This window comes from Anomaloglossus baeobatrachus, chromosome 1, assembly GCF_048569485.1.
Source record: "Anomaloglossus baeobatrachus isolate aAnoBae1 chromosome 1, aAnoBae1.hap1, whole genome shotgun sequence".
NCBI classification, from domain to species: domain Eukaryota; kingdom Metazoa; phylum Chordata; class Amphibia; order Anura; family Aromobatidae; genus Anomaloglossus; species Anomaloglossus baeobatrachus.
In genome coordinates this window covers 631,443,597-631,464,607 of record NC_134353.1, presented here as the reverse complement: position 1 = coordinate 631,464,607, position 21,011 = coordinate 631,443,597, and the positions used below count along the sequence as shown (strand labels likewise).

Sequence of the window (21,011 nt, the reverse complement as noted above, 5' to 3'; positions counted from 1 at the left end):
TCTTCAGTCGAGACTTGGGTGGGAAAGGACCTATAGTCCAGACCGCAATCAGTTAATTAACTCCGTCTAGTGGATTCTGGACCTCATTTCAGGGTCTAAGTACCCTCATTTCAGGGTCTGAGTACCCCCCTGTGTGTTCCGGTTTCCGAGTCGGTTCCCCGGGTCGGTACCAGTGGGCCACTACCCTGTCCCGGTCCACCACGGTTCCACCGAGCCGTCTTCCCGGTTCCTGCAGGCTAAGGCCACCGTTTGCCTCCTAGCCAAAGGTGCCAGGGCTCCAACCCCGGCACCTGTCAGACTCCTTCACTCCTCAAACTGCTCTCTCTACAACTAACTGTGTTTCCTGCCTCAGGCCCTCTGAACTCCTCTGTGGGCATGGCCATCTGCCTGGCTCCGACCCCTGGTGTGTTCCTCAAGCCCTGAGGGAGGTGACTAGGTTTTAATGGTTGGCTGATGACACCTTTTTGGGGGACAGGTGTTGTGCAGGGGTCTATCTGTGACTACCTGGCTAGTCCAGGGCATCACACTACTGCCCCTGCTCCTTCCATCCTCGATCCCCCTGATCTCTCCATCCTCCATCCCCCTCATCTCTCAATTCTCCATACCCCTGATCTCACTCTATTCCCCCTGCACAACCTGCCGCCCTCTGCACCCCTCTCTCACATACCCTGCACTCTTTCATTTTCTTCAGCTTCTTTCCCACTGGGCAAAACTCCATGGCTCCGCCCACCCGAGTCACATGTGCGTGACATCATTGCAGGTCCTGCAGCTCCAGTAGCTGCTCTGCTTGTGCCTCTGCTCCACACATTTAGTTTACAGTTTACAAATTAGCCATGTGGACAGAGCCAGAGGTGCTGGCCATCAGTGCTCTTCAGATTTTCCAGTACGCCGTACCAGCACGTAGTGACGCAAAAAAAGCACTGGTTACACCCCAACCTGGCACTTAATTACTTCTGACTTGGTGCCTGCTTTAGCTTTCAGATGCCACCCCTGGTATTTATAGTACTACTTCTGATCCTTACTAGTGGCTACTCCTGAATACAATGCTGTTTAGACCCTTGGGTATTAATCCTGGAAAATTTGTTATGACTCCTGGTCTTAACTAGAGTTGAGCGCGGTTCGCGGTTTGAGGTTCTCCAGTTCTAGGCTCGAGTGATTTTGGGGCCTGTTCTAGATCGAACTAGAACTCGAGCTTTTTGCAAAAGCTCGATAGTTCTAGAAACGTTCGAGAACGGTTCTAGCAGCAAAAAAACAGCTAATTCCTAGCTCGCTTTCCGCTGTAATAGTGTAAGTCACTCTGTGACTCACACTATTATGAAATTTCAGTGTATAGTGTGCGGGAACAGCGCCTTCAGATCACTACTGTTTGTATAATGGCGATCGCCATTTTTTTTTTTTTTTCCTTGTCTTCCTTCCCTAAGCGCGCGCGTGTAGTGGGGAGGGCCATTATGTCAGCCAATCCCAGACACACACACAGCTAAGTGGACTTTTAGCCAGAGAAGCAACGGCATGTGTGATAGGATGTCCATGTCACATGTCCCTGCATTATAAAACCGGACATTTTCCTCCAGGACGCCATTATCTGCCTTCTGCGTCCTTGGTGTCAGGCATCACTGGCGCAGCTCCGTCCTGAGTCCTATCGCCGATACAGCTGTATGCGCTCCATACACAGTGCTGGACAGCTTAGGGAGAGCACTTTCTATCAGTCCTTTTAAGGGCTCATACCGGCAGGGTCAGAGCCATAGGTGACAGGTCTGAAAACAGAGACAGCGTCTGTGTAGTTAAGGTCAGGGATTTCCTCGCTGCATTTCCCCATTAGGAGGGAATAGAAAGGCAGGCTTCCATTCCTCTACCCAGAGCCCCACAATCCTGGCACTGTACCCTCCTGTCCTCTGCACACTCCAACTCATTATAACTAAGCCATTATACTAGCAAACACTGAGTGTACCTAGTGGCATCCTAAACGTGGCTATTGGACTTTTGTATAGTCCCACTAGTGCAAAGATATTTGCAGCACCTCTGCCTGCATTGCACACTCCAACTCATTATAACTAAGCCATTATACTAGCAAACACTGAGTGTACCTAGTGGCATCCTAAATGTGGCTATTGGACTTTTGTATAGTCCCACTAGTGCAAAGATATTTGCAGCACGTCTGCCTGTATTGCACACTCCAACTCATTATAACTAAGCCATTATACTAGCAAACACTGAGTGTACCTAGTGGCATCCTAAACGTGGCTATTTGACTTTTGTATAGTCCCACTAGTGCAAAGATATTTGCAGCACGTCTGCCTGCATTGCACACTCCAACTCATAACTAAGCCATTATACTAGCAAACACTGAGTGTACCTAGTGGCATCCTAAACGTGGCTATTGGACTTTTGTATAGTCCCACTAGTGCAAAGATATTTGCAGCACGTCTGCCTGCATTGCACACTCCAACTCATAACTAAGCCATTATACTAGCAAACACTGAGTGTACCTAGTGGCATCCTAAACGTGGCTATTGGACTTTTGTATAGTCCCACTAGTGCAAAGATATTTGCAGCACGTCTGCCTGCATTGCACACTCCAACTCATTATAACTAAGCCATTATACTAGCAAACACTGAGTGAACTTAGTGGCATCCTAAACGTGGCTATTGGACTTTTGTATAGTCCCACTAGTGCAAAGATATTTGCAGCACGTCTGCCTGCATTGTACACTCCAACTCATTATAACTAAGCCATTATACTAGCAAACACTGAGTGTACCTAGTGGCATCCTAAACGTGGCTATTGGACTTTTGTATAGTCCCACTAGTGCAAAGATATTTGCAGCACGTCTGCCTGCATTGCACACTCCAACTCATTATAACTAAGCCATTATACTAGCAAACACTGAGTGTACCTAGTGGCATCCTAAATGTGGCTATTTGACTTTTGTATAGTCCCACTAGTGCAAAGATATTTGCAGCACGTCTGCCTGCATTGCACACTCCAACTCATTATAACTAAGCCATTATACTAGCAAACACTGAGTGTACCTAGTGGCATCCTAAACGTGGCTATTGGACTTTTGTATAGTCCCACTAGTGCAAAGACATTTGCAGCACGTCTGCCTGCATTGCACACTCCAACTCATTATAACTAAGCCATTATACTAGCAAACACTGAGTGTACCTAGTGGCATCCTAAACGTGGCTATTGGACTTTTGTATAGTCCCACTAGTGCAAAGATATTTGCAGCACGTCTGCCTGCATTGCACACTCCAACTCATTATAACTAAGCCATTATACTAGCAAACACTGAGTGTACCTAGTGGCATCCTAAACGTGGCTATTGGACTTTTGTATAGTCCCACTAGTGCAAAGACATTTGCAGCACGTCTGCCTGCATTGCACCCTCCAACTCATTATAACTAAGCCATTATACTAGCAAACACTGAGTGTACCTAGTGGCATCCTAAACGCGGCTATTGGACTTTTGTATAGTCCCACTAGTGCAAAGATATTTGCAGCACGTCTGCCTGCATTGCACACTCCAACTCATTATAACTAAGCCATTATACTAGCAAACACTGAGTGTACCTAGTGGCATCCTAAACGTGGCTATTGGAGTTTTGTATAGTCCCACTAGTGCAAAGATATTTGCAGCACGTCTGCCTGCATTGCACACTCAAACTCATTGTTACTAATACATTATAATACCAAAAATTGAGTAAACTTAGTGGCATACAAGAAGTGGCTGTTGTACTCCATTAGTGCCAAGCTATGTGCAGCACCTCTGCATGACACCCTCCTGCTCCGTTTTTAATAAGCTATAATGATAGCAAAAAATACTGCCATTTAGTGGCATCATAGAACTGTCTGTTGTATTCCATTAGTGCCCCACTGGTGCTAAGCTATGTGCAGCACCTCTGCATTCTACCCTCATGCACATTTAGCTATGCTAATTTTATAGCAAACTCAGGGAATTCCTTGCTGCATTTGATCATTCGGAGGGATAGAAAGTGAGGCTTCTTTTACTGTCCTGGTACCCGCAGAACACGGCCACTGTACCCATCTGTCCACTTTTGCCACGATATTTAATTTGCCCAAAGAGCTGACTCTTTTTCAGCCATCCTAAAATTGTCTGGAATACTAAGTTAGTGTTCCTTTGCTGCCAAGCAAGGTACAACACATGTGCATTCTACTCTCCTTTCCATTTCTGGAATGCAATTATTAACTGCAGGTAGTCCAGCCAATCTGTGACGAAGGTGCAGGCGTGGATATAATGTAGCCTGCATCCAATGATGGTTCTCTCGATGTCTGACAGCTCAACAATACCTTCTGTTTCCAGTTCCAAAACAAGTGATGACCTGCCAATCACACTCCCTGTTGCGGGTAAAGGAGTGGAAGTTCAGTGTGAAAAACCATGTGTGACTGCTGTCCCCACAGTCACAGAGGATGAAGAGCATGCAGATGCACTTGATGGGGCAGGCGGTGGTTGCACAGGCACGCTAGGCCGCATTGTAGCACAGTGAAATTCACATTGCGACTTATGCTTCATTTTAACTTGTGTACAGGGTGGGCTACCCAGTATGTAGCAAAACCAGGCAACAGGAAAAGGACTCTAGGCAGTTGGGTTGATAAATGATTGTTTAACTTTACCAAAACAAACAATAAGAACCATGCATACAATTTAAATAATTGAACAATCTATTCTGTTGCCTACTACCTGCTAATCCCTCTGTGTAGCAGTAATTGTGTGTTTGTGCGTGTGTGTGTGTGTGCGAACACGACTTACCAGTGGCGCATCACAAGAGCTTCCAAGTTATCTACCTAAACATAGTCAAAACACATTACCCCCCTGAATACCCTTGTTAGCTGAAGCCTCACAGATAATGCAGATGATAACAGTGTGAATGCAAACCACACAGCTCTGCAACACAGTCATGGAAATCTTGAAAAGCAACAGTCAATGCAAACATGTGTTGCTGTCCCTCTATGATTTAAACTGTACGTGACAATTTGACAGTGCAGAGGCAGCAAGTCTTATTGTCTATATAGTCGGCCTACCCAGAACAGATATGTGTTTTGCTAATAAAACAAAGTGTTGCGTGCCCGCATTATTGTCTGGGCACAGCCTACCGTACCCGGGTACTGTGATGTCCAGTTGCCAAAAATACAGACTTTACGCTCCTCTCACGGTAAACAGTATAGACAGCACCGTAAGAATGTTGGTCTGTGGCACAGGATGCTGCTCACTGATGTTACAGTGCTCATCATCAAAGTACAACACAACTCCCCTCACAATTGAACAAACTGTTTCCGCGGTGGCTCCTTGCTGTAACACACATCTTTACCTTTTCCTTCTGTTCATAGACAGCATCTCCAAGTCCACACCCAAAGAGCAATTTTATATTGCTATAGTGACCAAAGGCAGCTCCAAAAAAACAGCAGCCCCTTGTGTGTAGTCTGCAACAATGCATGCAATGAACGGCAAATAAGCATATTGCGTTGACAGTTGCTAAAGCTGAGCAATACACCTTCACGCTGTCAATTCATATCCATGTGATACTTCATGTAGGAAGTACTCAAAAGTGTGAGTTTTTGCCCTCTACTTACAGATTGTTGACAAATCTTACAGATTCCATGACTTGGGTGATCCTTTGCGATGTCCAAAAATTCACAGGCTAGGCAAGGCTTACAGCCCATGCGACCTGCATAGCCAACACGACTTCTGCTCAGAGTCAAAGTTGTGGTCCAGGATTCAGTTGTTGACGTGCTTCCAGTACTTTGTCTCTGGCCAGGAAGACGCAACGTAACCTCGTCGTCAGTAGCATCCTCCTCCACCTCCTCTGCTGACCTCATCGACTGGCTGACTTTGGTTTGACAGTAAGTGTGGTCTCCAACCTCATCAATAACCCTGTGTGTTTTCATTCCCCTCGTCCTGAATCCTCCGAGAAAACCTCTTCCTGCCCTGACCGAATAGTAAAGTTGTCATTCCAATCAGGTATCTGTGCTCCTCATCATGTTCCCCATTGTCTCCACCAGGAGGATTGACTTTTTGGAAATGAGGGTGTAGATTAGGCTCAGCACCTTCTTCATCGGGGCCTGGATCCCACTCACAAAGCTTCTGGCCATCTGCGCAGATCATTTCCCCTGTCTCATGGAACTCGCTACCTCAACACGTCAGATTATCTGCTACACCCGCAAGCTTCAAACTGAATCTGAAAACTCATCTGTTCAGAAATGACTATAACCTTCAATGACACCACCACCATACGTACTTGACGCTCAACCTACACCACTCCTACTGTCTCCTCCCAAAAATCCTTTAGAATGTAATCCCGCAAGGGCAGGGCCCTCTTCCCTCTGTACCAGTCTGTCTATAGTTACTTGTATATGTATTCTGTATGTAACCCCCTTCTCATGTACAGCACCATGGAATCAATGGTGCTCTATAAATCAATAATAATAAAAATAATAATAACTTCCTTGTCTGTACTCATTGCAGCTTTGGAGCAGACCTCTGATTCCCAGGCTATAGTGCGACTGAACAGCTATGCAAACTCAACCATCTCTGTTACCCCATACTCAGCAGGGCTGGTGGAAACTTGAGAGCTGTTAGGAAGCAAGTGCGATTGGATTGACACCACAGAGGAATGGAGTATTTGGGATCTTGAAATTGGGGTGGAGGAGAGGCCACTTTATGGAGCACTTCAGATCCATTGAAGCAGCTGCTGTTTTGGCCTCATCTACATTTGTTAGCAATGGTTGTGTCCGTGAAAAAAAGGATCATATCAGATTATCCATGGGAAGAAGTACACCTGTTCTTTTGGATGGTATTTGTTGTTACAAAACCTGTAACCTGAAGCCTGCTGCGGTTTCATTTGCGCCCAGGCGTCAGCTGCCATTTAGGGCTGTGCCTTGGGTTGTCCAGCTGGCTGCTTTCTCCTCCACGTCTAAGTGTGGAGAGGCAGCTAGTGCGCATGCGTGTGCCGATTTACCCCAGCCGCAGCCTAACTCCAGTGTTTCGCCTAGTGAGTATGCTCAGCCTGACTGTGCCATTCCTGAGGCTAAGTCTTCATTTCGGGCTACAGCGCATGTTCCCACACTTAGTGCGAAAAGCCTCTTTGCACAGGTACTTGCACTCCGTGCCGGGTCTAAGTCCTGTGTTGTGCCTAGACACCATGCTAAAGCTGATAGTCTTTTTTCAGAGACTGTATTTCATGCAACTGACCATGGTCAGGCACTTACTGCATCAGAAACTAGGTCCGGTAATGAACTCTTTGGCCCTGCCCCTGATGTGGGGTGCCCATTTAGACCACAGGGCATCAGGTGTCCTGACGATGTGGCCAGGCCACTCCCAAATGGCTTGCAGAGGCCCGCCCCTATGACTTGTCACCTCATTATTGATGGTCAGACGATGACTGGTGAGGTGTTTGGGTCATGACAGCCATGAGGTCATCATTGAAGTTGCGGTTCCAAATAGGACGCTAGTTATGCCACTCATGACGTATCACTCTGCTTTTGTCTCCAGGAGGTGCATTGTGGTCCACCCTGGTTTGGGGCGGACCCAGGTTATAAAAGGGGCTGGAGACAACAAGGAGGTGCGCAGTCTTCTATTATGCTCCGAAAGAGCACACCTCCATGTGTTGAACCCATTGCGGCTTTAGGCCAGAGGTAGGCAGGGATAGGGCATCGATGCAGGCCGCCACCACAGTTGGTAACGCAGAACGGTTAAGACCAGCTCCTGTCCTACAAGTCCTGCTTGTGCAGCCCAGTGGCATTAACAGGCCTACTGCTGCTGATGCGTCTGCTGTCCACAGGTGTGGCCCCAATGCATACGGTCAGCGTACTGAATGGCCCCTGTGATGTTAACAGGGAGTTCCTGGGCTGGGTGGGCGTGTAGACCCTGTGATGCTAACAGGGCTCCCAGTCTCAAGATCCGAGTGGCGTCTAACTTGGTTCAGGCTACTATTAGTTTCATAGCCACACAGCTCTGTATCCTCCACCGAACCTTCCAGTTGCCAACCTCTCCTTTTCCATCTGGGAGCACGGTGGACACTGACTGCTGATGGGGATATATACCTTTCTCTTTCTTTTCTTATTAATTTTCGTTATATAGCGGTAACATAGTATATACCACCTTATCCAAATCTGCCAGTCCCACCGTAACAGATGGTGTTTCTTCATCAAATGTTACTTTTGCTTAACCAACAAACCCACGGACAAAAACTTTTTTCCCCTTTCCAACACACCTGTTCCCCTTTCCACCAGCATCTGTCCTTTTTCAACTCATTTTGTATATGACCAAAAGTGCAACTCTGCAGGGACACCGTATTCAATGCCATCTCAGCACAGCAGCCAGCCCTCGGTCCCTCAGATGTGGACAAGTAAAAGACCATTTCCTCCTATCCATGACAAAGCGTTGAGATTCACTCTGTGCAGCACTGGTGTTTAGTGGAAAAGCAGATCGAAGATTGCGAACCACCTTCTGAAGATACTCCTGTACACGTGCGTCCCTTTCTATGGCAGGAATTATTTCGCCAAATTTTGTCTTGTACCGGGGATCTAACAGTGTGGCAACCCAGTAGTTAGCATTACTTCGAATTCGTACAATCCGAGGGTCATGTTGTAGGTAGTGCAGCAAGAAGACGCTCATGTGTCTTGTGCATCCAGGAGGACCAAGTCCTTGGTGTGTTGGTGGCAGAGAGGTGAGAATCGTGCCTCCTTCCTCTGCCCTCTCCCCCCAACCTTGCACAACCGAAATGTGAGCAAGCTCTCACTCATCTGCTGAGTCTTCCATGCCCATCGCAAGTTCGTCCTCCATTTCTTCATGGCTCCTGCACCTTCCTCAACAATTTTTGCTGATACTATGTGCCCTTGTTAATCCCTATCCCCCACCATAACTGCTGCCTAGGTGCTGCTTACCGTATGGACCTTGTAGATCCTATTATCCCTTCTGCATATGACTCCTCCTGTACTTCCTCACCTTCCTCTTGGACCAATACCTGACTCGAATAATGCTTACAGTGTGCTCCATCATGTAGATGACCAGAATTGTCACGCTGAGAATGGCATTGCCAGTGCTAAACATCTTCGTCGACATTTGTAAACTGTGTAGAAGGGTGCATACAGTTAGGTCCAGAAATATTTGGACAGTGACACAAGTTTTGTTATTTTAGCTGTTTACAAAAACATGTTCAGAAATACAATTATATATATAATATGGGCTGAAAGTGCACACTCCCAGCTGCAATATGAGAGTTTTCACATCCAAATTGGAGAAAGGGTTTAGGAATCATAGCTCTGTAATGCATAGCCTCCTCTTTTTAAAGGGACCAAAAGTAATTGGACAAGGGACTCTAAGGGCTGCAATTAACTCTGAAGGCGTCTCCCTCGTTAACCTGTAATCAATGAAGTAGTTAAAAGGTCTGGGGTTGATTACAGGTGTGTGGTTTTGCATTTGGAAGCTGTTGCTGTGACCAGACAACATGCGGTCTAAGAAACTCTCAATTGAGGTGAAGCAGAACATCCTGAGGCTGAAAAAAAAGAAAACATCCATCAGAGAGATAGCAGACATGCTTGGAGTAGCAAAATCAACAGTCGGGTACATTCTGAGAAAAAAGGAATTGACTGGTGAGCTTGGGAACTCAAAAAGGCCTGGGCGTCCACGGATGACAACAGTGGTGGATGATCGCCGCATACTTTCTTTGGTGAAGAAGAACCTGTTCACAACATCAACTGAAGTCCAGAACACTCTCAGTGAAGTAGGTGTATCTGTCTCTAAGTCAACAGTAAAGAGAAGACTCCATGAAAGTAAATACAAAGGGTTCACATGTAGATGCAAACCATTCATCAATTCCAAAAATAGACAGGCCAGAGTTAAATTTGCTGAAAAACACCTCATGAAGCCAGCTCAGTTCTGGAAAAGTATTCTATGGACAGATGAGACAAAGATCAACCTGTACCAGAATGATGGGAAGAAAAAAGTTTGGAGAAGAAAGGGAACGGCACATGATCCAAGGCACACCACATCCTCTGTAAAACATGGTGGAGGCAACGTGATGGCATGGGCATGCATGGCTTTCAATGGCACTGGGTCACTTGTGTTTATTGATGACATAACAGCAGACAAGAGTAGCCGGATGAATTCTGAAGTGTACCGGGATATACTTTCAACCCAGATTCAGCCAAATGCCGCAAAGTTGATCGGACGGCGCTTCATAGTACAGATGGACAATGACCCCAAGCATACAGCCAAAGCTACCCAGGAGTTCATGAGTGCAAACAAGGGGAACATTCTGCAATGGCCAAGTCAATCACCAGATCTTAACCCAATTGAGCATGCATTTCACTTGCTCAAATCCAGACTTAAGACGGAAAGACCTACAAACAAGCAAGACCTGAAGGCTGCGGCTGTAAAGGCCTGGCAAAGCATTAAGAAGGAGGAAACCCAGCGTTTGGTGATGTCCATGGGTTCCAGACTTAAGGCAGTGATTGCCTCCAAAGGATTCGCAACAAAATATTGAAAATAAAAATATTTTGCTTGGGTTTGATTTATTTGTCCAATTACTTTTGACCTCCTAAAATGTGGAGTGTTTGTAAAGAAATGTGTACAATTCCTACAATTTCTATCAGATATTTTTGTTCAAACCTTCAAATTAAACGTTACAATCTGCACTTGAATTCTGTTGTAGAGGTTTCATTTCAAATCCAATGTGGTGGCATGCAGAGCCCAACTCGCGAAAATTGTGTCACTGTCCAAATATTTCTGGACCTAACTGTAGGTCCTTGATCTGACACCACTCCAGCAGCGTGATCTGCACCACCTCTGGATCAAGTTAGCCCAGGGTATACGTCATACCGTATTTCAGCAGGGCTCTGCGGTGCTGCCACACACGCTGCAACATGTGCAGATTCCAATTCCTGCGTGTCGGAACATCGCATTTCCGGCGTTTAACCACCAGACCCTAAGACTTCCGGAGCGATGAAAGTTGTTGAGCTAATGGGTGCGAAGAATGAAAGTGAGCACGTAGCAGCGTGCCCGCTGCACAAGGCCATGTAGGCCGGGATGGTATTTTAAAAATTGCTGGAGAATCAGATTCAACACGTGAGCCATACAAGGCCCGTGTGTCACATTGCCCTGACGAAGGGCCGCAGACAGGTTTGCATCATTGCCGCACACGGCTGTTAAGTCACCAACGTAGTCCACTCAATCAATTTGTACTCTGGTCCCAATGGGAAGACACCACACCCTTTTTTAGGCCCCTCCTGTCTGCAGACCACTGCCAGACAAAGCTATGAACCTCTTGTTACTGTTACCCCCAGTTCAGTTTTATGAGTTTGTGTGCTTGTTACCTGACTACGTTTCCTGCTTGCTGTTTATGTACCTCGTTGGCCGATCCGCATTTCACCTCTGCTTGTTTTCTGATTAAGTCCTGGCCATCCCATTCTGTTCCTCTTCCTCAATTAATGTTTTTGACCCTGCATGACTACTATTCTCTGGAACTGCAGCCTTCCACAGGTATTGATCAACTTGGGCCCTGTGTAATTCCAAATCACTGTATAGGGGTTAAAGGGTTTCAGGGTTCTGGGTGTCCAGCTTGGTGAGTGGCTTGCCTCTAGCCTATCCTTTACAGCCCATCTGAGTGTGTCGATCCAGGCAGGCGTTACACCGTGCCCTCTGCAGAAGGCCATGTAGGCCGGGATAGTGTTTTAAAAATTGCTGGACAACCAGGTTCAACACGTGAGCCATACAAGGCACGTGTGTCACATTGCCCTGAAAAAGGGTCGCAGACTGGTTTGCATCATTGTCGCACCTGACCTTCCCTGACTGCTGGTTGAGTGGAGACAACCATTGATGAAACTCGGTCTCACTCTCCAGAGCTAACCGTCCACAATTCCTCAGCGGTGTCTCACATTTCCCCTACATTTCAAAGTAAACATTTGACCACCTGATGGCCTTGAGCTCTGCTGCCAGCATAGTAAGGAGGTGTGTGGGATTCCTTGGGCGCAGTTACAAGGAAGGGTGGCCTGACCACACAGGGTTTGGGCCGAGGTGGAGGACCCACACGAGGTTGAGGAGGCAGAAGCAGTGGAGGAACTTGTACATACAGAGGAAGGATTGACACACAAGTCGTGGGGACGGCAAGACTTGTACAGCAAACCCTTCTCCATCTCTCACCATAGTTACCCAGTGCCCAGTCAGCAACATGTAACTCCCCTGTCCATGCTTACTGGTCCAAGTATCTGTGTTGAAATGCACCCTGTCACACACAGAGTTTCTCAAGGAAGCGGTGAGGTTGTGTGCGACCTACTGTGGTAGCGCGGGCACGCCTTTCTTGGAGAAGGAGTGACGACTGGCCATCGGCTCTTGGGGCACTGCAATGGGCATAAGGTCTCAAAAATCCTCGGTCTCAAAAGGGTGTAAGGGTGTATGAAACTCAACCTCTTAGGCATGTCATGCCCTTCGAAAATCATGTAAAACACAGCGAGGGGACTCCAACCACAGTCTCCCTCGTTGCCACTAATTGGGCCACACACACCCCACTTGACTGACATCAGTTGATGCCCCTTTTCAAAATGAAAAAGATGCTTTGCATGAAGCACTCTCAAAATACGCGTGCCTTTCCCGTCCCCTGGCTGACCCAGGGGAAGAAAAGTCCTCTGAGAGCCATGACTTGTTCATCTTGGTTCTTTTAGAAACACAGCGAGGGGACTCCAACCACAGTCTCCCTCGTTGCCACTAATTGGGCCACACACACCCCACTTGACTGGCATCAGTTGATGCCCCTTTTCAAAATGAAAAAGATGCTTTGCATGAAGCACTCTCAAAAATACGCGTGCCTTTCCCGTCCCCTGGCTGACCCAGGGGAAGAAAAGTCCTCTGAGAGCCATGACTTGTTCATCTTGGTTCTTTTAGAAACACAGCGAGGGGACTCCAACCACAGTCTCCCTCGTTGCCACTAATTGGGCCACACACACCCCACTTGACTGGCATCAGTTGATGCCCCTTTTCAAAATGAAAAAGATGCTTTGCATGAAGCACTCTCAAAAATACGCGTGCCTTTCCCGTCCCCTGTCTGACCCAGGGGAAGAAAAGTCCTCTGAGAGCCATGACTTGTTCATCTTGGTTCTTTTAGAAACACAGCAAGGGGACTCCAACCACAGTCTCCCTCGTTGCCACTAATTGGGCCACACACACCCCACTTGACTGGCATCAGTTGACCCCCCTTTTGAAAAAGAAAAATATGCTTTGCATGAAGCACTCTCAAAAATACGCGTGCCTTTCCCGTCCCCTGGCTGACCCAGGGGAAGAAAAGTCCTCTGAGAGCCATGATTTGTTCATTTTGGTTCTTTTAGAAACACAGCGAGGGGACTCCAACCACAGTCTCCCTCGTTGCCACTAATTGGGCCACACACACCCCACTTGACTGGCATCAGTTGACCCCCCTTTTGAAAAAGAAAAAGATGCTTTGCATGAAGCACTCTCAAAAATACGCGTGCCTTTCCCGTCCCCTGGCTGACCCAGGGGAAGAAAAGTCCTCTGAAAGCCATGACTTGTTCATCTTGGTTCTTTTAGAAACACAGCGAGGGGACTCCAACCACAGTCTCCCTCGTTGCCACTAATTGGGCCACACACACCCCACTTGACTGGCATCAGTTGACCCAATTTTCAAGATGAAGAAGATGCTTTGCATGAAGCACTCTCAAAAATACGCGTGCCTTTCCCGTCCCCTGGCTGACCCAGGGGAAGAAAAGTCCTCTGAGAGCCATGATTTGTTCATTTTGGTTCTTTTAGAAACACAGCGAGGGGACTCCAACCACAGTCTCCCTCGTTGCCACTAATTGGGCCACACACACCCCACTTGACTGGCATCAGTTGACCCCCCTTTTGAAAAAGAAAAAGATGCTTTGCATGAAGCACTCTCAAAAATACGCGTGCCTTTCCCGTCCCCTGGCTGACCCAGGGGAAGAAAAGTCCTCTGAGAGCCATGTCCACATTGTCAGTGGACAGACGCGTGTGCTTATCTGCCAGCAGACCCCCAGCAGCACTGAAGACAGGTTCCGAGAGAACGCTGGCTGCAGGACACGACAAGATCCCCAAGGCGTACGTGGCAATCTCAGGCAATTTATCCAGATTGGAAGCCTAAAATGAGCAGGGCTCAAGTTGCACAGTAATGGCATCGATGTTTCCTTGCATATACTCATATATCTGTGTGTCCTCCTCTTTTTCCTTGTCCAGCTCTTTTGTTTTCGCATGAGTATATGTCCTTGTCACTTTCCCATGTGTTTGTGTTGTGTTGTGAGTTGTTTGTCACCTTTTGGACACCTTTGAGGGTGTTTTCTAGGTGTTTTTATGTGTTTGTGATTGCCTGCCATTGTTTCCTATGCGGTTCGAGTTCGGTTCGTCGAACGTTCGACGAACCAAACTCGAACGGGACCTCCGTTCGGCGAACCGACCTCGAGCCGAACCGGGACCGGTTCGCTCATCTCTAGTCTTAACGCATTGCTGACCCTGGCTACATTCATGTCTTAGCATTTGGATGCCACATCTAGTACTTGCAGTGTATTGTTGAAGTTGATTCTTGGCTAATTTGACTTAATATTCACCTTGACCTCTCAATAGCATTCTCGATTCTGACTTCTGGCTTCTCCTGACTACATTACTGACCAGACTCTTGGATACTCTACTAAATTGTAGTAATACTCATGATTCTGACTTCTTACTTCTCCCATGTTGTTTTCTAGATATACAAGAATAAGAAATTAAGTCTGTCCATCCATTCAAAAGCCAAGAGGTGGACGTCTAGGCAAAAACTTGAAGCCAACAAGTCGTCTCATCACAAGATCTATCAGTTCTAGCGTCACAAATACAGCAGTAGAGGTGGCTGCTATGCTTCATAATAGTGAGATCACAGACATCCATGCAATCTCTGTGCAATACACATTATACAAGTCTGGAATGGTGGCTTGAAAAAAGAATATCATCATAAGAAGCGTTGACTCGAGTTTGCAAAAAAGTATGAAAATTGGACATTAAAAGATCAGAAACAGGTGATTTGGAGTGATAAGACGAAAGTCAATAGATTAGGCTTTGATGAATGCAAATAGGTCTGAATAAAACAAGAGAAAAAGGGGCTAAGGGATCAAGAAATTGAGGCAACTGTCAAATTCAGTGGAGGAAGCCTGATGCTATGGGGTTGTTTGAAAGCCAAAGTTGTTGGATACTTGGCAAGGATCGATGGTGGTCTCAATGCTGAGCTATATTTAAGTATCCTACAAGATGAGTTACTTCATACACTTGAGTACTATGGGCATGAAAAGGATGACATAGTGTTCCAGCAGGACAATGACTCACAGCATTGTCAAGATTGGCAAAGAAATAGTTCAATGACAATGAAGTAGAAGTGCTAGTTTGGCCCCCAAAGCCCCCAGACCTCAACCCAACTGAAAACATGTGGGTATATGTGAAGAAAAAGCTATACCTAAACCCAAGTGAGTTGCCCAGTATGCACCAACATTGGGAACGTGTAGAAGAAACCTGGGATCAGATTTCAGTCGAGACATGTTTGATTCTGATACAGAGATTGCTCAGAAGGATTTAGGCACTGTTAATAACCAAAGGTTGATTTCCAAAATACTAACAAAATAATAAAATTAAAATTTAGATTTTAAGAAGCAAAATAGTAAAAATGCAGTGACATGGCAAGAATTTGCATAACTAATTATATGCCAAATAGTTGCAAGTCAAATTTACAAATGAGATAGCCAAGATAATTGTCTGTAAAATGAAGGTTTCAAGCTCAACGTTGTAGTGGATGGTGAGATATGGAGCCTAAAAGTCAAAAGTTCCAAACATTATTACCCTTTTGCTCGTCACTTAATATTTTCATCTGACTACACTCCAGTCCTGACCTCCAGGATCAGTGGGAGGGAGGCCTGTTCTTTATCCTGATCCTGGGAACTCCTGATTCTGCCTAAGTCTTGTTTCTAAATCCCTTTTCGTGGTTAAATCTGCTTCTGTCTGAGGCCTGTTCGTGGTCGATGCTCCGGATAACCTCTGGCTCCATCAGACACTGGGCTCTCTTCCTGGTACCTCCTGGTTTTATTTCCTAGTCTCTTAGTTTGTTCTGTGACCACGGTCTAGTCCTTTTGCCAAGTTCCAATGTGTCATATACTGCCCTCTCTGAGCCCTGGTCTCTGAAAGACCAACGGCAAAAAGCCGATCACCAGGTGGAACCAGAAAATGGGCTGCCTTTGTGAGAATCCACAGGAATGTACTTACTTCTAAATATAGTTCTACTACTGACACCTTTAGGAAAAAAGTCTAATCTAATCTGGTGATATAAAGGTAAAATATGTATAAACGTGTACTGTAAACCAATGACTCACATATGTGCATTACAAATCTATTGCTGTAATAAAGCTCTATGACAAGAACAAATACCCGTATACTTCCTTCTCACTGTCATATCTCGTTACATCAGATTAGTTGGTAATGGGTTAATATTCCATCCATGTAAAGATGCACTGTAAGGTAGCCGTTACTGGGTGCTGTGGGACCATGTGGTGAGAACTGATAAACTCAGAGCAGTGTCTGGATTGCACCAGCCCCATTGGGAAATCAGTTGTCTTCCTGATGAGGAGATCATGGGGGGGCGGAATCTGTCAGCCACAGGGAGGAGACAGATAGTAATATAGATGATAACCCCCCCATCGTGATCTTCTTCACATCAGACTTGCAGTCAGCATCAGGTGTAATAGTCATCCCCTGGGACTAAGTCGGGGGTGTGAGACAGAAAACCTTTACTCCAAAGGGGGCACCTTGTGTGAGTGAGACGTGTGAGGAAAGAACGATCGATTAACACAGGTAAATTCTACCAGCAAACACATCCCGTCTGCTATATATGCGGGATACCATAGATGGTTAGAATTGGATGATTGATACATAAGCTATCACATATAAATATGGCATATTTAGATATAAATTATCATTAATATAAAGTACCTATGATAAATATGATATCAACCCAACGCTTTATTATGAGAATAAATATATTCCTATTGCAAAGCATAAGGCCACATGCTTACCTTTTATAATTTATGCTTTATGGTTTTCTGGTGTTTATTATTTTTTTTTTAGGATTTTCAATGTTAGTGAGATTTCATCATATTCACATACAGTATTTTGTTTATATTACATTGGAAAGTATTTTAATATAATAAATTGCATCTAGATCTAGCTGTTACAGATCAGATAAATTCCAGGACTACAATAATTACATTAATATGCCTCAATAAATTCCATTTATTTTTATGTAATTTTCCTTAACTCACATATAGGATGCTTGTGCCATATGCTAAGCACAACTTTCTTGTAGAATTATCCTTTCCAAATAGGCAAAGTGTTATTAAACATATAGTAACAAACCTAAAATACTGTATTGATACATTTATATACAAAATGCAGATTATCTAGATAATATAGTTAATTTACTCAATATCATAATAGGTAATCTGTAAACTCAAGACATCTCTGTCCGGTATGCTTGGAGTGAAGATGAGGTCTGCTAAGTGATTGACCATATTAGGAGAATTTCATTAAGAAAAATAAATGCTTATGTTTATACAGTATCTATCTACAATGGATATAAAAAGTCTACACACCCCTGTTAAAATGAATGGCAGGATTTTATCATGTAAAAAAAATCAAAACAATAAGAATAATTTTTTTCTACTTTTATTGTTACCTATAATCTGGACAATTCCATTGAAAAATACACAAAAAGAAAATAAAGAACCAAAATAGTGTGGTTGCATAAATATGTGTACCTTAAACTAATACATTGTTAACGTACCCTATGAATTCATAACAGCATTCAGTCTTTTTGGATATGAGTCTCAGTATAACACAACTGGACTTGGCAATTTTTGCCCACTCTTCCTTGAAGTAGTCATTCAAAACTGTCAGATTGTGAGGGTATCTCCTGTGTACAGCTAACCAACAGATTCTCAATTGGATTCTGGTCTGGGCTTTAGCTGGGCCATTTAAAAATTTTGATCTTCTTCTGGTGAAGTCTTATTTTTGTTGATTTGGAGGTTTGCTTAGGCTCCTTTTTCTTGCTGAAAATGAAATTCCTCTTCATCTTCAATTTTTTAGCAGAGGCCTGAAGGTTTTGTTGCAAAATTGACTGATATTTGGAACTGTTTATAATTTCCTTACATTCAACTAAAGGTTTTCATCTTGCAACTTACCCCACAGGCCAGACATGTAAAGATTATGGGGGATTGTTGTCACATGCATTACACAAACAGTATTTGCCAGAAATTTTCCAAGCAAAATTTCTCCTTGTTTCTTCATCAACTATTAAAGTACATCCGGTTTTAGTTAATTTCTTTGTTGTGCCAAAGTTAAACCCCTACTTGATGATCATCTTCACAGTGTTTAATTGTATATCTAATGCCTTAGGAAAAATGTTGTACCCTTCTGATTGAAAATTTTCAATAATGAGATCCCTTTGTTGTGTTGTAAGCTGTTTACAGAGATTGGTTTTGCTGTAAAACCCAACCAAGTAAATGTCAGGAAAACCCTACTAGAACAGCTAAACTTTATATGGGTTAATCAGAATGATGGCAGTTGTGTACTGACTACTGTTCAACATGTGTTTAAATGTGATTGGCTAATTCTGAACACAACCACATCCACAATTAAAAAAGGTGATTACAATTTCACAACCATATTATTTAAGCTTTGTTATTTTTATTGCTGTCCTCAAAATGTTTTCAGTTTGTTTCTCAATAGATTTGTACAGATTATGGGCGACATTAAAGAGGGAAAAAAGTTCTGAAATCATTCTCTTTTTTTCATGACAAAGTCCTAGCATTTTAACCGGGTTGTGTAGACTTTTTATATCCACTGTATTTTATGTTGCCCTAAAAATGCATTAAAATTAATATCTTAGTTGGCAGAAAATGTAACTAGTGATGAGCGGGCACTGCCATGCCGGGGGCTCAGTACTCGAAACAATCAGATCAGACGCTTGGACGGGCCTGACTTGAGTAACAATTATTATGGAAGTTAATGGGAAACTCGAGCCTTTTTTAGGAAGATGTTCTGTAAAAATGCTCAAGTTTCCCATTGACTTCCCCTATACTCGGTACTCGAGTCTAGCTCATCCAAGCATCCAAACTGCTCGTTTCGAGTTTCAAGCACCTGAGTATGGTATTGCTCACTCATCAATACTAGCAACATATCATGTAAAAAATATATGTACACCCCTCAACATTGAGATTACGACACCAAGAAGGAAAAGTCATGAAATCATGGAAATCTCAGGATTAATAAACATTTTAATAATATGAAAATGATGAATAAATGTAAATTAAGTTGTTTAAAAAATCAATATGAGAACCAGAAATACACATGCATCTGGAACATCATCAGTTGGCAACTGCAAATGGAATGGCCAGCAGAAGATCCTGATGATTTATGTGTCCATGTGCATTTAGCATGGCAGAACGTTCCTAAGACAAACATTATTAACTTAATTGATGGCATGCAAGGAGTGCAAGTGGGTGCTCATACTCAGCTAAATAAATTGAGATGTTTTGCAAATTTTGTTTTCAGTTTTTCATTATTTCTATTTTGTTAACATGTCGACAAAGGTTGTGATTTGCATAAAGGGGGTGTTACACGCAGCGATATCCCTGGTGAAAGCACCCACCCCCGTCGTTTGTGCGTCACGGGCAAATTGCTGCCCGCGGCGCACAAACTCATTTGGAACCGACACACATACTTACCTGCCTAGCGACGTTGCTGTTGCCGGCAAACCACCTTTCTAAGGGGGCGGTTCGTGCGGCATCACTAAGCGGCCACCGAATAGAAACGGAGGGGCAGAGATGAGCGGGACATAACATCCCGCCCATCTCCTTCCTTCGACATTGCTGGAGGCCGCAGGTAAGCTGCAGTTCGTCGTTCCCGAGGTGTCACACGTAGCGATGTGTGCTGCCTTGAGAACGGCGAACAACCTGCGTGCTCAACAATCAACGTTTTTTTAAAAAGGAACGACGTGTCAACGATGGACGATAAGGTGAGTATTTTCCATCGTTAACGGTCGTTCCTTGCTGTCACACGCAACGACATCACTAACGATGCCGGATGTGCGTCACAGAATCCGTAAGCCCAGCGATATATCGTTAGCTACGTCGCTGCGCGTGACGGGGCCTTAAGACTCAAAACTTTTCCTTCTTGGTGCTGCAATTTTATTGTTGAGGGTTGTATAAACAAGCAGTAAGCTGCATACATAAATATAAACCACAAACATAAATATACCACACAGCGGTGAATTAACCACTTGTATATAATGTATGTATCTATAAGTGTATAAGTGTTATGTATATAGCATCATTCAGTAGTCTACAATTGTATACTGTATATTGTAAAGAGGTTTTCCAGGAACAACCTTTTGATTCTCCCACCTCCTCCCTCTCCTATCTATATAATATTATTATTAATATTATTATTAATAATAATAATAATAATAATCTTTATTTCTATAGCGCCAACGTATTCCACAGCACTTTACAATTCAGAGGTTCATATACAAAACATAAGAAACCATTATAGAAGATACCATAATTAAAGCAAAAATAAAGACAACACGGCTCATAAGAGCTTACATTCTACAATGGGGTGAAGTGGAGGTGACACAAGGTTCAAGTGCTTATTTACATGATGGTCCAGCCATCTGAAAGAAATGGGGGATAGATGAAGGCTGCATGAGCCAGTCATGAGCCAATTTTTGTAATGCTTTTGGGTGTGGTTGAGTTGGAGTGAGAATTATGTTCTTTGAAATAATGCAGGGGATATATATGAATTGACTTCGATTAGGGTGGGTGATAGGCCACCCTTAAAAGAAGTGTTTTAGGGAGTGTGGAACATAGAGAACGAGTAGGGTGACAGACAGTGATAAGGGTGGAAATGTAGGTGGTGACGCACTATGAAGAGCTTTGTGGGTGAGAACAAGCAATT

The 21,011-nt window shown here is 44.4% G+C and overlaps 1 protein-coding gene across 1 annotated transcript in view; it reads left to right on the top strand.

Annotated features, from left to right (window-relative positions):
• Positions 1-16,730: 16,730 nt before the first annotated feature.
• The window catches only part of CEBPE (CCAAT enhancer binding protein epsilon), a 42,369-nt gene continuing 38,088 nt past the window's right edge, over positions 16,731-21,011 (top strand). The window contains exon 1 of the mRNA XM_075340773.1: positions 16,731-16,850. The gene's annotated coding sequence lies outside the window, so the exon portion shown is untranslated. The remainder of the gene's footprint in view (positions 16,851-21,011) is intronic.